A 20,833-nucleotide genomic window follows, 5' to 3' on the forward strand; every position below is an offset into this window, starting at 1 on the left:
AATCTTGACCGAACCCTTTGGGTCACACCCAATCGAGTAACCTAACCGAAACAACGAATTAATCTGAAGGATTAAATGAGTCATTACAGTATTACGACAAATTTTAGCTAAGCTGTAGCTTCGCGTTGGCCTAGTCATGTGAAGGCTAGGCTAGCGTAGGGCACCAACTGCGTCGCATGGCTGTGCCGCAAGCTAAGCATTCATGTGCATGCTAGGCTTACTGGCTGAGCATGCTTGGGGGGCTGGTGCACCTGGTCGCACGCATGCTAGCACATGGCGCTCCATGCGTGCTAGAATGCTAGTGTGTTGGGCCTCACACTCAGCCGCAAGCATAGCAGCAGCTATGCTACGCCTAGCACGAGCATCACATCAGTAGCAGCAGCGTGCTATGCGTGCATGTGCTGTGGGCTATGCGTGCTTGCGTGCTAAGCAGCGCCTAGCACAAGCAGCAGCTAGCTAGCGAAGGCTAGCCATGGCAACACAGAATGTGCGTGTGCCGCACAGCAAGGCTGGCAGCCAGCCATGCCTTACGCCCATGCCAGCCACAGCTTGTGTGTGTGGTTGGTTTTGAGTGTGAAGGCATGTGAGTGTGGGTTTGCTCTGGGAGCAAGGGGAGGATGGTCCCCCCTTTGTGGTCCTCACCTAACCTCTTGCTCACCACTTGACACTTGTCGTTTGTTGATTCACTTGCACTTTAATTTGATTTTTGAATTAAAATAAATTGAATAAAATGCGTTATACCAACTCTCCCACACTGATGGGAGATTGGAATTCAAGAGCTCCCTTCCCTATAAATACCAATCATTTGGCTTTGGGAAGGGACACTTGACTTGTGAACTTTAAGGGATCTCCAAGAAGAGAATACCTTAGTTCTAATACTCTAAGTTCTTTTGGTCTAGCCCCAACTAAGCTTCGGGGTAGGGGCCGTTCGGGTCGGGTCTTGAGGTTAGAGCCGTCAGAGGCATGTGAATTTTCGCAGCTTTACGCTTTCAAGTAGAGCTCTTAGAAAGAGCGAAGCACGCGTCAAGGGTAAGATCGTCTTTTCTTCTTTCTCTCTATTGTTAATTAATTCTGTGATTGTTAATTAATTAATATGCATGGTTAGTTACTTTAATTTGTGTGCGGATTTTTGGAGGGTTTCATTCCGCGTAGTGTCGGACACTACGAAACCCAACAGCGGGCTGCACAAGCAGCCCTGCTAGCCGAGCTAGGTGCTTGAAGCTTGAGGCTTCGATTTGCATGCTCATGCATCGGAATTTCATTTCGATTTTGTGTGTGACTTTAAAATTAATTCTAAATTGATTTTAGAACTTTACTTGGGTAAACATACCCCAAGGCCACGTGGCCCAATAAGGTGGTGACACGTGTCACCCTTAGAGAGATTCAAAATGAACCTCTCATCTGCTGACACGTGGCATCTCCAATAATTCGGAAAATGACGACCTTCAAGGCCCAATTCCCGAGACAACCCACCATTCCAAGGTTTCTGTAACCTAAGATAACGACACAAATTCCAAGACCCTATAAATAGGGAGATATTCCTACTTGGAATACGTTAAGAAATATTCACAAAACCGGAGCAATCATTAATTGCAGATATTTACTCCTGATCTCGGAATCCGAGAAGATACTTTACTTTCCGCACTTTTTACATCATCCGAGCACGTTCTAACTTGATCGCCGGAGGCGGAACTCCACCGAACCGGAGTTTCCGTTGTTTTGTAGGTACAGGCGCCCGGAATCCAGTCTTGGAATTGTAACTCTCCCGAGGGACACCCGAAACAATTGGCGCCGTCTGTGGGGAGAGTACTTCTAAGATGGCTTCACATGAGTCTATACCACTTCCTAATGAGAAACGGCCTACAATCGACTTTGAGGTCTATACAGACAAAGACAGTGGTGATGACATCGATGTCGAAACCTATGTGGCCCTAAACGGGTGACTCAGAACCAGGTGAACCTGTCCCATGGAAACAAGGGAACGGGGTGAAGATCAAGCTGGTCCAAGCGAGCCAATCAGACAGCCGTCTGGACAACCCTAGGCGGCAGAAGGCGCAGCCCCAGTTACTAGAGATGAACTCATGAAATTCATGACAAGTTTCAAAGGGGAAATCAAGGACCTAATCAACAAGACGACGGCTGGCTCCAGCAGGGGTCAGTCGGCCAAGAAGAAAAAGTCAGTCAAGGACCGTGTGCCTATTCCGCATCCTAAACCAAAGGATGAGAACCGGCCCTTGATTGATCTGTCTAAGATCCGATTCCATGAAACAGGGAAGAGGAAGGCCATCCGGCATGTTCAGCCAAATTCATCAAAGCAGACTTATTCTGACTATTCTGACGCCCGGATGTTAATCCAGCAGAAGAAAAGTTAGCAACTGTCTGAGTCGGCCTCAACGTCGACTTACCCAAACAACTTTCAGAACACCTCAATGAGGTATTCGTAATCAAACCGAGAGGGTCAGTTAGGCAGCCTGTCCGTCCACTCTGGCCCTCAGATAATCCATTCATCTCCGTATGTGCCTCAGCAGCCATACATGCCATATGGGCAACAATAAATGCAGGCGACACAGAATGTTCAATCTTTGGACTGACAGTTTCGTCTGCTCAAACTTGGGGAACATCCTTCTGCGTTCTCCAAGGAGATAGCCGAGGCGGCCCAGCCGGCCACGGTTAAGAATGTGTTGGTAGCTACTTATGATGGCTTGAAGATCACTGGATGGCCTACACCAACCTCATGTACTTACATGGGTTGGATGATGTCACCTGGTGCCGATGCTTCCCGGCTACATTGAAGGGCATTGCCCGACGATGGTTTGGTAACTTGCCAGCCGACTGCATCAATAGCTTCAGGACACTTGCTTACTTGTTTGCTTATAACTTCTCTATGAACATTCTTGCTAAGAAAACAAGTCTAGACTTAGGTGTCATACAGCAGGGAGATAGAGAAGGGATAAGGTCTTACGTCAGGTGGTTTAATGTAATGATAATTCAGATTCAAGGGACGTCTGACGAAGTGTCTTACACAGACTTCTTAAAAGGTCTGAAAGACGGATTGACCTTTAAGTTCGATCTTGTCAGGAAGAGGGTTGCTACCCTCCAAGAAGCCCTGATGGAGGCGGAAGCCTATATACAGGCGATTAAGATTTGTGCCACCAGTAAGCAGTCAGAACCTGAAAATTCTAACAAAAAAGAGAGTCGGTCTGCTCATCCAGCTAAAAAAGAAGAGAGCAAGAAGAGGAAAGAAGTCAGTGTGGAAGATGACTCTAAGCAGCCATCCTAGAAAAAGAAGAAGGAAAAAGAGTTTAAATCGTATGTTCCCAAGTACGAGTTTAACAAGGACTGCTAATCCATCCTCATGGAGAATAAAGACCGGGTAACTATTAAAGACCGGCTGCAATGAAGGGTTCTCTCAAAAATCGGAACAAGAATAAATACTGTCATTTCCATGAGGACATAGGCCATGACACCAACGAATGTTATAGCCTCAAACGGTTGTTGGACCGTATGGCTGATAAAGGGGTGCTGAAGTCCTCATCCTGAAGTCCAAGGTGACCCTAAAAACAAACAATGGACAACCGTCTAAAAAGGCAGCCCAACTTGCTATTAGCTCGGACACTGATGAAGAGCCAATCTATACAATAGCAGGCGGCTTTGCTAGAGGGGGTCCAACCATCTGGAGCACCAAGGACTACATCAGGCAGTTGGATATCAACTCAGTTGATGAGGGTCAGGCGTCAAAAGACACCTTTCCTCAGGTCATTATCATGGACAAAGACAGAGGCAAGGTTAGGCGGCCGCATGATGACCCCATAGTCATTAAATGCTAGGTGGCCAACCAATGAGTAGGTTGGATCCTTATCGACACCGAGAGATCGTCTGACCTTATCAGCTACAAGTGCTTGGAAAAGCTCAAGTACAAGCCTAGCAGTATGCACAAAGTTTCTTACCCCTTAGCTGGTTTTGGGGTGGAGTAGTGCATCCGGTAGGGAGGATTGACCTATCCATCCGACTAGGGGAGAAGGGGGAAGGACGCCACATGGTCGTCAAGTTCTTGGTTGTTGAAGAGTTGACCGCATATAATCTGATATGGGCCGTCCAACCCTCAACGAATCCAAGGCTGTTATTATCTCCTTCATGCTCCCAAAAATTTAGAGAGATGACGGGTTTGTAGGCTCGTGAATGGAGATTAGAAGACGGCGCGGGAGTGTTATCTCTAAGACGTCAAGCCTACTATGGTCGCATCTGGCCAAGGTAAAGAGCCCATAGACCTTGATGAACTCAAGGAAGCTGTGTCTGCTCCAAAAGCAGCCGGCAAAAAGAGGAAGGCAGACAAGTTGATGGCCGTCAAAAAAGAAAAGCAACAATAATAACTGATCGGGGATCGGTCAGATGATCTTCGTCCCCGCCCCACTAGTGAACATATTGACATCGTTTTGGACGATACACGTCCGGAGCGAACAGTTAAGGTTGGGACAGTTGCATTTGTGAAGTTGGGTGCAGAATTGAACCATCTTCTGAAAGAATTCAAGGACAATTTTGCCTTTGAAGTGGAAGAGATGTCAGGCATCAGCCCGGATCTCGCTGTCCACAACCTCGCTGTAGATCTAAAAAAGAAGCATGTTAGGCAAAAGAAAAGAAATCACGACGAGGAGAGATCTCAGGCGGCAGCTGCCGAGGTAAAGAAGCTGTGGATGCCGAATTCATTTGGCAATGTTACTTCCCAGATTGAGTTGCAAAATGTTGTTCTTGTAAAAAAGCCGAATGGTACCTGGCGCATGTGTGTTGACTACACATACCTGAATAGGGCATGCTTGAAGGATAGTTATCCCCTTCCTAAGATCGACAGTCTAGTCGACTCTACAGCCGGTCATGCCTTGATGAGCTTTATGGACGCCTACTCAGGCTTTCATCAGATACCCTTGTGGAAAAAAGATCAAGAGAAGACGACATTCGTCACTGATCAAGGGTTATTCTGTTGCACTATGATGCCGTTTGGGCTGAAAAATGCACCTGCCACTTTCCAACGAATGATTAACACAGTCTTCATTAATCAAATAGGGAGGGATGTAGAGGCGTACATTGATGAAATGATACTCAAATCCAAGCTACAGACGGATCACCTTGCTGACCACCGAGAAACATTCACCACCCTCAGGTGGCACAAGGTCATGCTTAATCCCAAGAAGTGTCTCTTTGGTGTTGAGTCTGGGAAGTTTTTCGGATTTCTGATTGATAAAAGGGAGATAGAGGCCAATCCATAGAAGGTACAAGCGGTAATTGACATGAAGTCGCCCTGTACTGTCAAAGAAGTACAAAAATGAATCGATTGTCTGGCGGCATTGGGGAGATTCCTCAGCCAGTCAGGCGATAAGTGCCTCTATTTTTTCCAAGCAATTAAAAGGAAGATTAGATTTGAATGGGGGGAGGATGCTGAGGCGGCATTTAAGAAGTTGAAAAAACACTTGCACTCATTGCCAAGTCTTGTTAGCCTTCTACCACAAGAGGTGCTTTACATGTATTTGGCCGTCTCAGACCATGCCCTCAGTGATGTTCTCCTAGCTGAGAGAGACGACATACAGCTCTCAGTCTATTTCGTTAGCCATGTTCTCCGAAATCCTGAACTACGGTACCCCATGGTTAAAAAATTTAGCCTTGCTCTTTTCATGGCAGTCAAGAAGTTAAAACCTTACTTCTTGGCACATCCGGTTGTGATCTACATAGATCAACCCCTCAAGCGGCTAATGACAACTTTGAAGTCATTCGGCAGGATGCTCAAATGGGCTATTGAAATGCAAAGTCTTGAAATCACTTTCGAACCAAGGAAGGTAGTGAAGGGTCAGGCTTTTTCCGACTTCATTGTCGAAATGACAAGCCCGGCTGAGGTAGAGAATCTTAACCAGGTTTGGAAAGTGTATATAGAAAGGAGCTCTAATATGAACGACTGTGGTGCAGGGATTATACGTCAGTCACCTAAAGGGGACAAGTATGAATATGCACTACAGTTCAAGTTTCGAGCCTCAAATAATGAGGCAAAATATGAAGCCCTGCTAGCCGGTATCCGGATGTGTAAGGCAGTAGGGGCAAGAAAAGCTGACGCTTGCTCTGATTCACAACTGATTGTTAGCCAATACCATGGTGACTATGAGGCCACCCATCCGGCTATGATCAAATACCTGCGGGTGGTAAAAGAAGAGGTTGGGACACTTGATGAATTTAATCTAAGTCAAGTGCCTAGGTCAGAGAAAAATCAGGCAGATGCTCTCTCTAAGCTGGCATCATTCGCCTCCTGTGATACGCCTAGGTCAGTCTTTTAGGAAGTTATGGAAAAAAGAAGTATTAAACAAGATCCCATTGGAATTCTTGACCGAAGCTTAACCTGGATGGATGGCATCCGGGCTTATCTAGTAGACGGCACTCTGCCGGATGTATACTCAGAAGTGGTTGCAATGAAAAAATGTGCCGCAAGCTTTATGATTCATAAGGGAGAACTCTTTAAGAACGGTTATCTCCAGCCGCTATTGAAATGTGTCATCCCAGAAAGGGGGAAAGAGGTTCTAGAGGATCTGCACTCAGGTTTTTGTGCATCACATATAGGCGGCAGGACTATAGCAAAAAGGGCTAGGCGGCAAGGCCACATTTTGCCCATTCTTAAGGCGGATGCCATGGAAATGGTGAAGAAGTGTTACAAGTGCCAAAAATTTGGCAAACTCATACACCGTACGGCTACTGATTTGACGGCTAATCACAGCCCAGTGCCATTCGCAAAATGGGGCATGGACATCCTAGGTCCATATACGCCTGCTACAGGCGGACGGAGGTATATTCTAGTTGCCGTTGATTACTTCACCAAATGGGTAGAAGTAGAGGCGGTCAAAGGCATAAAGACAAAGGAATGTCATCTCCTTCATTTGGAGGAATATTATCACCCAGTTTGGGGTACCTATGTCTATGGTCTTTGACAATGGCCCTCAGTTTGAGACGCCTACCCTCAAGAACTGGTTAGGAGATCAAGGGATCTTACATTGCTTTGCATCAGTTGGCTGTCCCCAAGCAAACGGCCAGGTTGAAGCCTTCAACAAGCTGATCTCAGACAGTATTAAGAAGAAAATTGAAAGGGTTGGCGGTCTATGGGCAGATGAGTTTCCTGATGTCCTATGGGCTATCAGAACAACTGAAAAAGGGGCAACCGGTGAAACTCTGTTTCTTATGACGTACGGTGCAGAAACCGTCTTGCCTGTTAAGCATTATGAGTCAACTCTTCGAGTCATGCTCTATGACGAAGAGGCTAATTAGGAAGCCATGTGGCTAGCATTGGACTCACTCCCAGAGTGCAGAGGCAATGCTACCTTACGTCATGAGATCTACCATCTGAGAATGACAAGAGCCTACAATAAAAGAGTACACAAACAACCTTTTAAAGTGGGGGACTTTGTGTTACGGAAAATGGAGGCAATTGATAGGGCAAATGAGCAAGGAAAGTTGACTCCCAATTGAGAAGGCCACTATCGGATCTATGAAGAAGTGAGAGGCGGCACCTACCGCCTGGAATCTACAGACGGCAGGCGGCTAGCTAGAACTTGGAATGTAGATAACTTAAAAAAGTACTACTAAGACTTGTAATTTTTTTGTAAATAAAGTTTACCAATGAAAAGATGCTTTATTTTCACATAATTGTTGCTTTCTGTATAATTACCATATGTACAATGTACAAACGGACTGGTAAAAATTTTCACGTCTGCTCCAACATGTGTAGATATAAGCTAAGTCCAAGACTTAGCAGCTATTAATGAGGCCAATGACCAGATAACCTTAAAACCATCGACTGCTCCAACATGAGTAGGCAACCGGCGACGCCCATCCGGGTGAATTCGTCGCAGAGAGCATCTCCCATTTGGGTTCCACATTTTTCTATAAACTTAAAAACAAACGACCTTATCGATTGTCTGGATTAAGATAACTCGCAGCCGTTTGAATGATCAATTGAAACCTGGATAACTTTGGCTACCGCCTGTTCTATAATATCTGGTATCCGGTTTCTAGGTTGGATATGATCGGTTATTGCTCAAAAGCACTACAAACGGTTAAAACTGAAGATCTAAGCTAAATCAGAACCTTAGCAGCTAAAACAACTCGTTTAAAGCAACTATACACGGCCAATGGTCGCCTGCTATTAAACGATAACCCGTTGCTCCATCAAGAGCAAGAAATCGGTGACTAAATTCATCATAGAAATTGTCAAGCAAAGACTAACTAATCCCAGAAGGATTAAATTACAGCCGATTGACCTGAATAAACTAAGAGGGAACCTAGACGCCATAGCAAAAACCGCATGTCTTTTTGACACCAGCCGGTTTTCAACTATCATTTCAACTTAGAATAAAACTGAAATTTAACTTAGACGCGGCCAATGACCGTCTGACATTTAGCCCGGATGCTTAACGGACGAATGTCCTCTTGATTTGGGGCAATTTCCTAGGTAATTGATTAACCTAGGAATTTTTTAAACCAAGTATACATCCGTCCAAGGGCAAACACTCCTACTGTATCCGCATGTATTAGACTGCTTGGCAAAATATGTGCATGTTGAAAAAATTGCAGACTAAAAAATTTATGCAAGTTGTAGAGATTGGCAAAACCAACACAGTTGGCAAATCGTAATATAAAATCGACCAAAAGGCTGGGAGAGAAATTGTTAATCGGATATGCATCCGGAGAAAAAGAAGATTGTTAAATGCATTGAAGTATACGGCACGCAGGCCGGAAACAAAGGCAGAGAAATTTAAGCTTGAGGTGGAGGCCCCGCCCGGATGGGGGTTTGTCTTCAAGTTGCCCTAGTTGAGTTTTATCAACCGGCTCTTGCTCTTCCTCCTCTGCACCATCAACAACCTCCTCATCCTCCTATGCAAGCTCCTTCTGGACCCACTCTTGGAAGGGCTCAGGCTCCGGCTGACCTTCATCCTTAACCAGGATGGCAAGATCTGCGTATCTGTAGGCCAGCTCCTAGACGTTATAATCCGCCTCAGGATACACAAGAGACTAGGCCATTCTCTTCCGGTCCTCGCAGTCTTGCTCATTCTCCTCAATGAGCCGGCTCTGCTCAGCCTCCATTGTGGCCTTGATGTTGTCCCTAGAGGCGGGCATCTCCTTCTGCAGACGGTTGACATCTGCTTTTAGAGTGGCGTTCTCCTTCCTGGTCTCCTCCAAGGACTTGAGACCCGCCTGAGCATTTTTTAACTCCAGCTCAGCATTATGGCGCTCCGCCTCTAGATTTGAGGCTTCAGATTAGCCTCATCGAGGGCAGCCTAGAGTTGTTTGATGGAGTTCCCCTGCAATAGGAGCTGAGCTTTAGTTTCAAGATCATGAATTAGCATTTGATACCGAGCAACGTCAGTGGTATCAGACGCATCTTTCTTGGCTCGCCTTTCCTCTTCCTGCTTCCGGGCATACGACTTTTTTAGCCCCTCTACTCGCAGCATCATCTGTATAAATGCAAATGGTGTTAGAAAAGCAGCCGGCAATACAGTTGAAAGAGAAAAATAAAACTACTGTACCTTAGACAACATAGCAAGGATGCGATCAACATTGAATGTATGAATCCCGGGGATGGCCTCTTTGTCCTCCTGGGGACAACCTTCAACATGGCCTTGGACTACTACTGTACATCCGGCCACCGAGGGGATTGACCTGCACTTGAAGTTAGATATGGTGAGAAAGCTACATATGCGCCACCAATAGATCGCCGGCTGCCCGAAGATCAATCTGATTAAAGTTGGGAATGGGCTGAGGGTTTGAATCCCCTACAGCCGCTGCAGAACCGCTTGCAGCTTTGGGTGGCTGGCCACCCTTCGGTACCTTAGAAACACCCGACTGGAAAAAAAAAAGGTCAATCCCTACACTGACATTTTTTATACTCTTTCCCCCAACGGTCAGACGGCTTTTGTCAAGTGGAACCTTGGAAGCCGTTTAAGCAGACGTTTTTCTGGATTTGTTGGAACTAGTGACCTCGTCACCCAGCCTTTGTCTAATTAACTTGGAAAGCGATCTAGAAGCACCCTTGCTTCCATCCTGAAAAACAAACCAAATTTTAAGCACACAGTTGAAACCAGGCATTAATCATACAACCGGCTCATAACCGCCTATATACATTAATAAGGCAAATGGGAAGAAGCTGGGGCAGGCGGTTTATACCTGGCCTTTAGCCGCCAATGCGACTTTCTTCTTTTCCTCATTTTCCCTGCAAATGTCTATTGCAGAACGAAAGAGCGTTTTGTTTTTTGGGAGCATCCTTCTGGCGTTTTCTGCAAAAAGAACCACCTGTCAGACCATCAAGCAGGCAAAAATAAATCACAAGTTATAAACACTAAAGACGGCATAACATTGTCGGATGCATGCTATACATACGTCTTTCAAACATGGTGCTTAAACCACAGGTGGAAAAGAACCCCTCATCCTTCAAAAACTCGTGTTTGGGTACCCAGTTTTTGGGTACACTTTCAACTCCCCGGATGAGAGAGTGGTGGTTGTGAGTTCAAAAAACCCCGCTTCTGTTATCTTTTCATAGTCCTCACCCGGGACTTATGGAACCAGATCCGGCTTCTTATTTTAACAGCGGTATTCAAAGTTCTCTTGCCGTTTAGGGGCAGAAACCAGATAAAACCGGTTCTTCTAGTCAAACCACTTAGACGGTTTGTCTAGGGTCATCAAATACTTGGGGTAGGTGGTTAATGTGTACCACACCCTCTAGCCTCCTAGGCTACGGCTCAGATAATGCATATGGGCAAAGGCCTCCCAGTCGGGATGGAGACCCTGCATCTCGTAGGCGGCGATGTAGCCTAGAATGTTAACCCAAGAATATCCCATTTAATTAAAACACACGTACAGGGAATTTCAAAGCCAGTCTCCAACATACTTAATTCCCATCACCTCAATGTGCTTGTTGTGTTTCACTTGAGGCAGCGGTTTAGTCAAAGGATCAGCTACATTATCATCTGTGCCAATCTTACAAATTGTGATTTCACCTTCGGATTTCCATTCCCTTATCATGTGAAATCGCCTTTGCACATGTTTGACCTTCTGGTGCTCTCTTGGCTCCCTGGCCTGAGCGATAGCTCCATTGTTATCACAATAGAGGTTTATCGGCCCCTTGATTGAGGGTACAACACCAAGTTCGCTTATGAACTTGCAAATCCAAACAGCTTCCTTGCCAGATTCTGAAGCGGCCAAGTACTCGGCTTCAGTTGTAGAGTCTGCAATGGTGCTCTGCTTGGCACTCTTCCAGCTAAACGCTCCTCCATTCAGACAGAATATGTACCCCGATTGTGACTTGAAGTCGTCTTTGTCAGTCTGGAAGCTAGCGTCAGTGTAACCTTCAACTATGAGTTCTTTGTGGCCTCCATACACCAGGAATTTATCCTTGTTCCTTTTCAGGTACTTAAGGATGTTCTTGGACTCAGGGCATACGATACATCTGGCCTTGTACATATCATGGCATACATGATCGATCCGATTAGCGAAGCATATGGGATCTGATTCATTCTTTCTCGCTCAACAGGTGTTTGTGGACACTGTTTCTTGATGAGAGTTATGCTATGGGACATGGGTAAATGCCCTCTTTTGGCATTCTCCATGTGAAATCGAGCCAGTACCTTATCAATGTAAGTACTCTGGCTTAATCCAATCATCCTCTTAGATCTATCTCTGTAGATCTTGATGCCCAATATGTGCTGTGCCTCTCCTAAGTCCTTCATTGAAAAGCACTTTCCCAACCAGCCTTATACGGACTCCAGTAATTTTGTGCTGTTTCCAATGAGAAGTATGTCATTGACATACAGGACTAGGAACGCAATATCACTCCCACTGACCTTCTTGTATACACAAGATTCATCTGGACTCTTGATAAAACCAAACTTGCTAATGGCTTCATCAAATCGTAGATTCCAACTTCTGCTGGCTTGCTTTAGTCCATAAATGGACTTCTTCAGCTTGCAAACCTTTCATAATCGTAATATGCAACAATTCATTTTAGCATTACATGAGTGACATCCATTTTCCATATTTCATAATAGATTCCAACACTGTTTCTTCCAAAATTCCATTAAGGAAGGCGGTTTTGACATCTATTTGCCATATTTCATAATCGTAATATGTAACAATCGCTAGGATGATCCGGATGGATTTTAGCATTGCAACTGGTGAAAAAGTTTCATCATAGTCAATCCCGTGGACTTGTCTATAACCTTTTGCCACCAGTCTAGCTTTGTATATTGATACATTTCCATCCTTGTCTGTCTTCACTTTGAAGATCCATTTGCAACCAATGGGTGTATAACCCTCGGGCAAATTCACCAAGTCCCAGAATTGATTCTCAGACATGGAGTCCATCTCGGATTTCATGGCCTCTTGCCATTTTTCAGAGTCGGGGCTCGTCATAGCTTGCTTGTATGTCGCCGGCTCATCACCATCCATGACTAGGATGTCCTGATCATCGGTTAAGACGATACTGAGGTATCTGTCTGGTTGAGATCTTTGCCGTTGCGACCTACGAAGGGTAATAGGTTGAGCATTTACACTATCTGTTTGATTCTGACCAATCTTCTTAGATGCTTCCAAAGCATATAGATTGTCAGTTTTGTCAGGTTGACATTGTTGGTCGTCCTCTCGAACTTTGTCGAGTTCGATTTTCCTCCCACTTGTCATTTTGGAAAGGTGATCCTTCTCCAAAAAGACACCATCACGAGCAACAAACACTTTGTTCTCGGATTTATTGTAGAAGTAATACCCTTTGGTTTCTTTTGGATATTCCACAAAGAAACAGTTATCCGATTTGGGGTTAATTTTGTCCGAAATTAATCGCTTGACATATGCTTCGCATCCCCAAATCTTGAGAAAAGACAACCTAGGAGGTTTCTTAGTCCATAATTCATATGGAGTCTTTTCAACAGCTTTTGACGAAGCTCTATTCAGTGTTAGTGCTGCAGTTTGTAGCATGTCCCCAGAAGGAGATAGGGAGTTCACTAAGACCCATCATTGATCGAACCATGTCTAACAAGGTTCGATTCCTCCGTTCGGACACTCCGTTCCACTGAGGAGTTTCGGGAGGTGTCAACTCTGAAAGAATGCCATTTTCTTTCAAGTGATCGTCGAATTCATGGCTCAAATATTCGCCACCTCGATCCGATCGAAGTGCTTTAATTTTCTTGCCAAGTTGATTTTCAACTTCTTTCTGAAATTCATTGAATTTCTCAAAGGATTCAGATTTATTCGACATTAAGTAGACATAGCCATATCTACTATAATCGTCGGTGAAAGTGATGAAATATCGGTAACCTTATCTTGCGGGTGTGCTCATTGGTCCACATACATCCGTGTGTATTAGACCTAATAAGTCACTTGCCCTTTCTCCTAACTTGGAGAATGGCTGTTTTATCATCTTGCCTAATAAGCATCCTTCGCAATTTTCAAACGACTCTAAGTCGAATGAGTCAAGAACACCTTCTTGAAGAAGTTTCTTGATGCGCTTGATGTTAATATGGCCAAGACGACAATGCCACAAGTAGGTTTGATTCGACTCGATGGTCTTAGTTCATTTAGTATCATTCCTATTTTCTTTGTGTAAAGCGTGCAATTTAATTTGAACATATGTTTGAAAGATAATCTTTGAAACAACTACGTTAGAAGTCTTTCATTTTAAACATCTTGGTGTCCAACACCATTGATCAAAATATTGTTCAAAAGCATGATAAAACTAGAATTAGTTTTTATTACATCTCAAAGACAAAATGGTGCATGCAAGCACGACCGAAAAACCATCTTCGTCGTCTTCCTGCACTTGCACCAACACTTGATAAGCTTCTCACTTGGTTCCTGAAAAGGCAACATAAAGTGAGTCATACTTGGTATCTAATACCTTATGATAAGCTTAATTCACAAGTGTTTAGGAAGATACCTGAGGTAGTCGGAATGTTCCCCTCTTCCTTGAAGAGCATGCATTCTCTCTTGTAGTGGCCTTGCATGCCACAATGGAAGCATCTCATCTTTGCCTTGACCTTCTTGAACTCCTTCTTCTTAGCTCTCAAGGGCCTTTTGGTCATTCCATAGGCGGTGGCTTGGCTAAGAAGTTGCACCACCTCCTTGAGGGAGTGTGTCTCCTTTCTCGCAGCGATATGCACTCTAAGTGCATCATAGCCCGAGTGGAGTGAAGCAAGAAAGATATGCCCCGCCATCTCATCTTCCAATGGGATTCTGAGAAGCTGCATGTGTTTGAAGAGTCTAGTCATTCCAAGCACATGAGGTCGGAGGGGCATGCCGGGTCTCAATTTGGAATTGTAGATCTTTGTCCAAAGCCGGCGCCTTTCTTTAGCAAGACATCCCACGTTTGGTGGCATTATCCTCATGTTTGAAAGTGACCTAGTCAAGTCAAACACGAGGCCATCAAAGTTGTCATTGTCACTCTTGGTGACTCTTACATTGACAACGTCCTCAAGTGCTTTGAGGAACATGTACGGGAGATAGGAGGTAAGACTTTCCTTCCAATCTTCCGGGATGGAATTTGCCATAAGTCATGAGACCTTTTTGCAATTGGAAGACCATTCTTCATGAGCCTCATCGGTCATGATTCCTTTGGAAAAGGAGCTTGGAATGGGAGTATCAAGAGTATATTCCACGGAACAATTTCGGAGAGTTCTCCTGAGTTCCTCTTCCCATTCCTTGAAGTTGACCAAGTTTAAGGAAAAGGTCAACTTCTCGGGGAGTTCCGGGCACATATGGTTGTTGTTTGAGTTACTAGCAGACATGGTTCTACAATTGAAAGAATTTGAATTGAAAAACCATTCATAAATCAATAAGTTGAAATTTGAAACGTTCATGCATATTTTCAATCTTATTGAGCATTTTATCCAGGAATTTATAAAATTGTGCCCGGATAAAATCATAATAACATTATAGGAACTTAAAATTACAAGATCATAACAAGATTTCACATTTTATTGCAATTTATTTGCAAAATTTGTGAAAAAACCGTTTATGTTAAAAAATGGTATATGAACTTAAGCACTAATAAAAACTCCATTATTATGCTTAAGGATATTTTAAAACCAGTAGATTAGTGATGCAAATGTGCATTTAATCTAACCTTGTAATGTTTGCATTAATCAAGGCTTAAAATAATTAAAATTTTCGTTGAAAAACGAAAAACCCCATAAAAAATGTGTTTCTTGTTCGAATTTGGCTTCTGGACAGACCTAAAGGGGTTGAATCTGTTCCAGAATGTCGATTCTACCCAAAAATCACTATTTTTGAGCCAAAATCTGGGTTCGACAGCCAAATCGAGAATAAAATCGAGTTTTAAAAATTAATTAAAACGAGCATCTAATCTAATTAGAAGAACATGAACCAGAAAAATAAATTCCTTTAAAACACCTTAATTAAAAAATAATTGCAAAAATTAAAAGGAGCATGGCTCTGATACCACAATAGGGTTTCGTAAGAACCCGACACTACGCGGAAGGAAACCCACCAAGACCCGCCCTTTAATTAAAACAATTAACAAGCATATTAAACTTAATCAAACAAGATTAAGAACAAGAATTATACCTTTGTCGCGTGCTTCCCTCCCAAAGAGCTCTTACTTCAAAATCCCGAAAACACGAGATCTCCGACGGATCGTACCCTCGACCCGACCCGAACGTCCTAAGTCTTGAATGTTAGTCAAGACCCGAACAAAATAATTATGAGTTTTACGAATCAAAGGTTTACTCTTAATTAGAGTTGCCTTTTTAATTCCACTCAAGGTTGTATTCTCAAAATCCCAATCAAGTGGGTATTTATAGAGAATGGGGACTTGAACCCCCTTTTCATAATCAATGTGGGATCATGTGCAACTGCAATAATTTATTTAATTCCAAAATAAATAATTAAGAAAAAGCAATCACAAAGCAACAAGTGGCGAAAGGGTAGAGAGAGTTAGGTGAGGACCATGAACCTTGGGGGGGGGGGACCATTGCCTTGCTCCCCAAGGCATGGCTCTAAGCCTTGGTCCCCACTCTCCTTACAAAACCGCCACTAAGGGTTGTTGGGCTGGCAGCCAGCTAGCGTGCCAGCTAGCACCAGCCGGCCCAGCTGCCTCGCATGCTTGGTGCTGGGCGATGCTAGGCGCTGGTGCTTCCCAGTGCTAGGCACTGGTGCTGGCCTTCGCATCTCTCGCAGCACCTCTCGCACAACATTGCTAGCACTTCCCTCGCATCATGCTACGCAAAACGCACGCAGCACGCTACGCACGACACACTACTCGCACACGCATAGCCAGTGCCTAGCACTTCTATGCTTGGTGCGAGGCACGCACACACGCACATGCACATGCGCTAGTGCCCAGCACTGCAATGGCTGTGCTTGGTGCGTGTGTGGCCCTGCCATACGCACCCAGGCACCCAGGCTAGCACGCTGCTAACTGTGATGGGCTTCCTGGTGCTTGTGGTGCTTGCGATAGGCTGCTATGCGCACCCAGGCACCCAGGCTAGCACGCTGCTAGCTGCGATGGGCTGCCTGGTGCTTGTGGTGCTTGCGATAGGCAGCGATGGTGCGCCTAGCACACCTAGTGTTCTTAGGCTTGCGCCTAGCCATGCTAGTTACATGCTAGCTCGAACTAGCCTAGCATCCACATGGTTAGACCATTGTGGTGCTACGGCTACACTCATACTTTTCGCTTTGTGATTTTACGACGCTCGGTTTCGACGCCCTAGGCTCGATATCCGACGTCTGTATTCGTAAAACTCTGCTGACTCATTAAATCCTTTCGGATTAATTCGTCGTCTCGGATCGGTGATTCGATTGGGTTCGAGCCGAAGGGTTCAGTTAAGATTAAGTTGTAACATCAATTGTACATTGATATTACTGATCGGAAGCGGCCTCCACCTAGGCATTCCGATCACTTGAACTTACTGAAGAATTAGCTCCGTAATAATTCTGAACCCTCTATTGGAAGAATACACTTGTTGGAAGGACACCATTCCTTTTAGTTAATCCAATTAACGTGCCTAATTAAAACTAGTTAAAGTAATTATCCGATTATGTGAATTAATGCAATAATAATAGCACAATCAAGGCTAATATAAGCTCAAAACAATTAATGAAGCTCTCGCTAAATTCCACATCAAACTTAATTAAAATTAATCTAATTAAAATTAATTAAGCCAGTTAACCCAAAAAATTTTGAAATAACTTTGTAAGAACCAGGAAAATCTGAGGCCTAACCTCATTTTGAAACCGCAAAATTTGCAAAGTAGTAAACCCCTCAATGGCCGAGTTCCAAGCATCCAAGCTAAGAGGCTATGCTTGCTAGGCACCCTAGCCTATAGCTGCGTGCCGGTGCTGGCACGCACAGTTAGAAGCGCATGGTGCGCCTGCTGGCACTGACAGTGCGTGGCTGTGCTTGGTAGTGCTTGCATTACACGCTGCCTAGTAGCGCTTGTGGGCTAGCTGTCGCAACCTATGCGCACCTGCCCGGATCATCTGCACACACTTGCATGCATACTCCTACTAGCTTGCCGCAACATGCGGGTGAAAGGAATGGTGTCCTTCGAATAAGTGTTTTATTCTGATAGAGGGTTCAGAATTATTAGAAATCTAATTGTTCAGTGAGGTCAAGTGATAGCAATGCCTAGTTGGAGGCCGCTTTCGATCAGTAATATTAATGCATAATTAATATTACAGCTTAATCTTGACTGAACCCTTTGGGTCACACCCAATCGAGTAACCAAACCGAAACAACAAATTAATCCGAAGGATTAAATGAGGCATTACAGTATTACGACAAATTTTAGTTAAGCTGTAGCTTCGCGTTGGCCTAGTCATGTGAAGGCTAGGCTAGCGTAGGGCACCAACTGCGTCGCATGGCTGTGCCGCAAGCCAAGCATTCATGTGCATGCTAGGCTTACTGGCCGAGCATGCTTGGGGGGCTGGTGCACCAGGTCGCACGCATGCTAGCACATGGCACTCCATGCGTGCTAGAATGCTAGTGTGCTGGGCCTCACACTCAGCCGCAAGCATAGCAGCAGCTAGGCTGCGCCTAGAACGAGCATCACATCAAAAGCAGCAGCGTGCTATGCGTGCATGTGCTGTGGGCTATGCGTGCTTGCGTGCTAAGCAGCGCCTAGCACAAGCAGCAGCTAGCTAGCGATGGCAACACAGAATGTGCGTGTGCCGCACAGCAAGGCTGGCAGCCAGCCATGCCTTACGCCCATGCCAGCCACAGTTTGTGTGTGTGGTTGGTTGTGCGTGTGAAGGCATGTGAGTGTGGGTTTGCTCTGGGAGCAAGGGGAGGATGGTCCCCCCCTTGTGGTCCTCACCTAACCTCTTGCTCACCACGTGACACTTGTCGTTTGTTGATTCACTTGCACTTTAATTTGATTTTTGAATTAAAATAAATTGAATAAAATGCGTTATACCAACTCTCCCACACTGATGGGAGATTGGAATTCAAGAGCTCCCTTCCCTATAAATACCAATCATTTGGCTTTGGGAAGGGACACTTGACTTGTGAACTTTAAGGGATCTCCAAAAAGAGAATACCTTAGTTCTAATACTCTAAGTTCTTTTGGTCTAACCCCATCTAAGCTTCGGGGTAGGGGCCGTTCGGGTCGGGTCTCGAGGGTTAGAGCCGTCAGAGGCATGTGAATTTTCGCGGCTTTACGCTTTCAAGTAGAGCTCTTAGAAAGAGCGAAGCACGCGTCAAGGGTAAGATCGTCTTTTCTTCATTCTCTCTCATTGTTAATTGATTATGTGATTATTAATTAATTAATATGCATGGTTAGTTACTTTAATTTGTGTGCGGATTTTTGGAGGGTTTCATTCCGCGTAGTGTCGGACACTACGAAACCCAACAGCGGGCTGCACAAGCAGCCCTGCTAGTCGAGCTAGGTGCTTGAAGCTTGAGGCTTCAATTTGCATGATCATGCATCGGAATTTCATTTCGATTTTGTGTGTGACTTTAAAATTAATTCTAAATTGATTTTAGAACTTTACTTGGGTAACCATACCCCCCAAGGCCACGTGGCCCAATAAGGTGGTGACACGTGTCACCCTTAGAGAGATTCAAAATGAACCTCTCATCTGCTGACACGTGGCATCTCCAATAATTAGGAAAATGACGGCCTTCAAGGCCCAATTCCCGAGACAACCCACCATTCCCAGGTTTCTGTAACCTAAGATAACAACACAAATTCCAAGACCCTATAAATAGGGAGATATTCCTACTTGGAATACGTTAAGAAATATTCACAAAACCGGAGCAATCATTAATTGCAGATATTTACTCCTGATCTCGGAATCCGAGAAGATACTTTACTTTCCGCACTTTTTACATCATCCGAGCACGTTCTAACTTGATCGCCGGAGGCGGAACTCCACCCAACCGGAGTTTCCGTTGTTTTGCAGGTACAGGCGCCCGGAATCCAGTCTTGGAATTGTAACTCTCCCGAGGGACACCCGAAACAATTGGCGCCGTCTGTGGGGAGAGTACTTCTAAGATGGCTTCACATGAGTCTGTACCACTTCCTAATGAGAAACGGCCTACAACCGACTTTGAGGTCTATATAGACAAAGACAGTGGTGATGACATCGATGTCGAAACCTATGTGGCCCTAAACGGGTCACTCAGAACCAGGTGAACCTGTCCCATGGAAACAAAGGAACGGGGTGAAGATCAAGCTGGTCCAAGCGAGCCAATCAGACAGCCGTCTGGACAACCCTAGGCGGCAGAAGGCGCAGCCCCAGTTACTAGAGATGAACTCATGAAATTCATGACAAGTTTCAAAGGGGAAATCAAGGACCAAATCAACAAGACAACGGCTGGCTCCAGCAGGGGTCAGTCGGCCAAGAAGAAAAAGTCAGTCAAGGACCGTGTGCCTATTCCGCATCCTAAACCAAAGGATGAGAACCGGCCCTTGATTGATCTGTCTAAGATCCGATTCCATGAAACAGGGAAGAGGAAGGCCATCCGGCATGTTCAGCCGAATTCATCAAAGCAGACTTATTCGGACTATTCTGACGCCTGGATGTTAATCCAGCAGAAGAAAAGTTAGCAACTGTCTGAGTCGGCCTCAACGTCGACTTACCCAAACAACTTTCAGAATACCTCAATGAGGTATTCGTAATCAAACCGAGAGGGTCAGTTAGGCAGCCTGTCCGTCCACTCTGGCCCTCAGATAATCCATTCATCTCCGTATGTGCCTCAGCAGCCATACATGCCATATGGGCAACAATAAATGCAGGCAACACAGAATGTTCAATCTTTGGACTGACAGTTTCGTCTGCTCAAACTTGGGGAACATCCTTCTGCGTTCTCCAAGGAGATAGCCGAGGCGGCCCAGCCGGCCACGGTTAAGAATGTGTTGGTAGCTACTTATGATGGCTTGAAGATCACTGGATGGCCTACACCAACCTCATGTATTTACATGGGTTGGATGATGTCACCTGGTGCCGGTGCTTCTCGGCTACATTGAAGGGCATTGCCCGACGATGGTTTGGTAACTTGCCAGCCGACTGCATCAATAGCTTCAGGACACTTGCTTACTTGTTTGCTTATAACTTCTCTATGAACATTCTTGCTAAGAAAACAAGTCTAGACTTAGGTGTCATACAGCAGGGAGATAGAGAAGGGCTAAGGTCTTACGTCAGGCGGTTTAATGTAATGAGAATTCAGATTCAAGGGACGTCTGACGAAGTGTCTTACACAGACTTCTTAAAAGGTCTGAAAGACGGATCGACCTTTAAGTTCGATCTTGTCAGGAAGAGGGTTGCTACCCTCCAAGAAGCCCTGATGGAGGCGGAAGCCTATATA

This window comes from Chenopodium quinoa, unplaced genomic scaffold, assembly GCF_001683475.1.
Source record: "Chenopodium quinoa cultivar QQ74 unplaced genomic scaffold, ASM168347v1, whole genome shotgun sequence".
In the NCBI taxonomy this organism is placed as follows: Eukaryota; Viridiplantae; Streptophyta; class Magnoliopsida; order Caryophyllales; family Amaranthaceae; genus Chenopodium; species Chenopodium quinoa.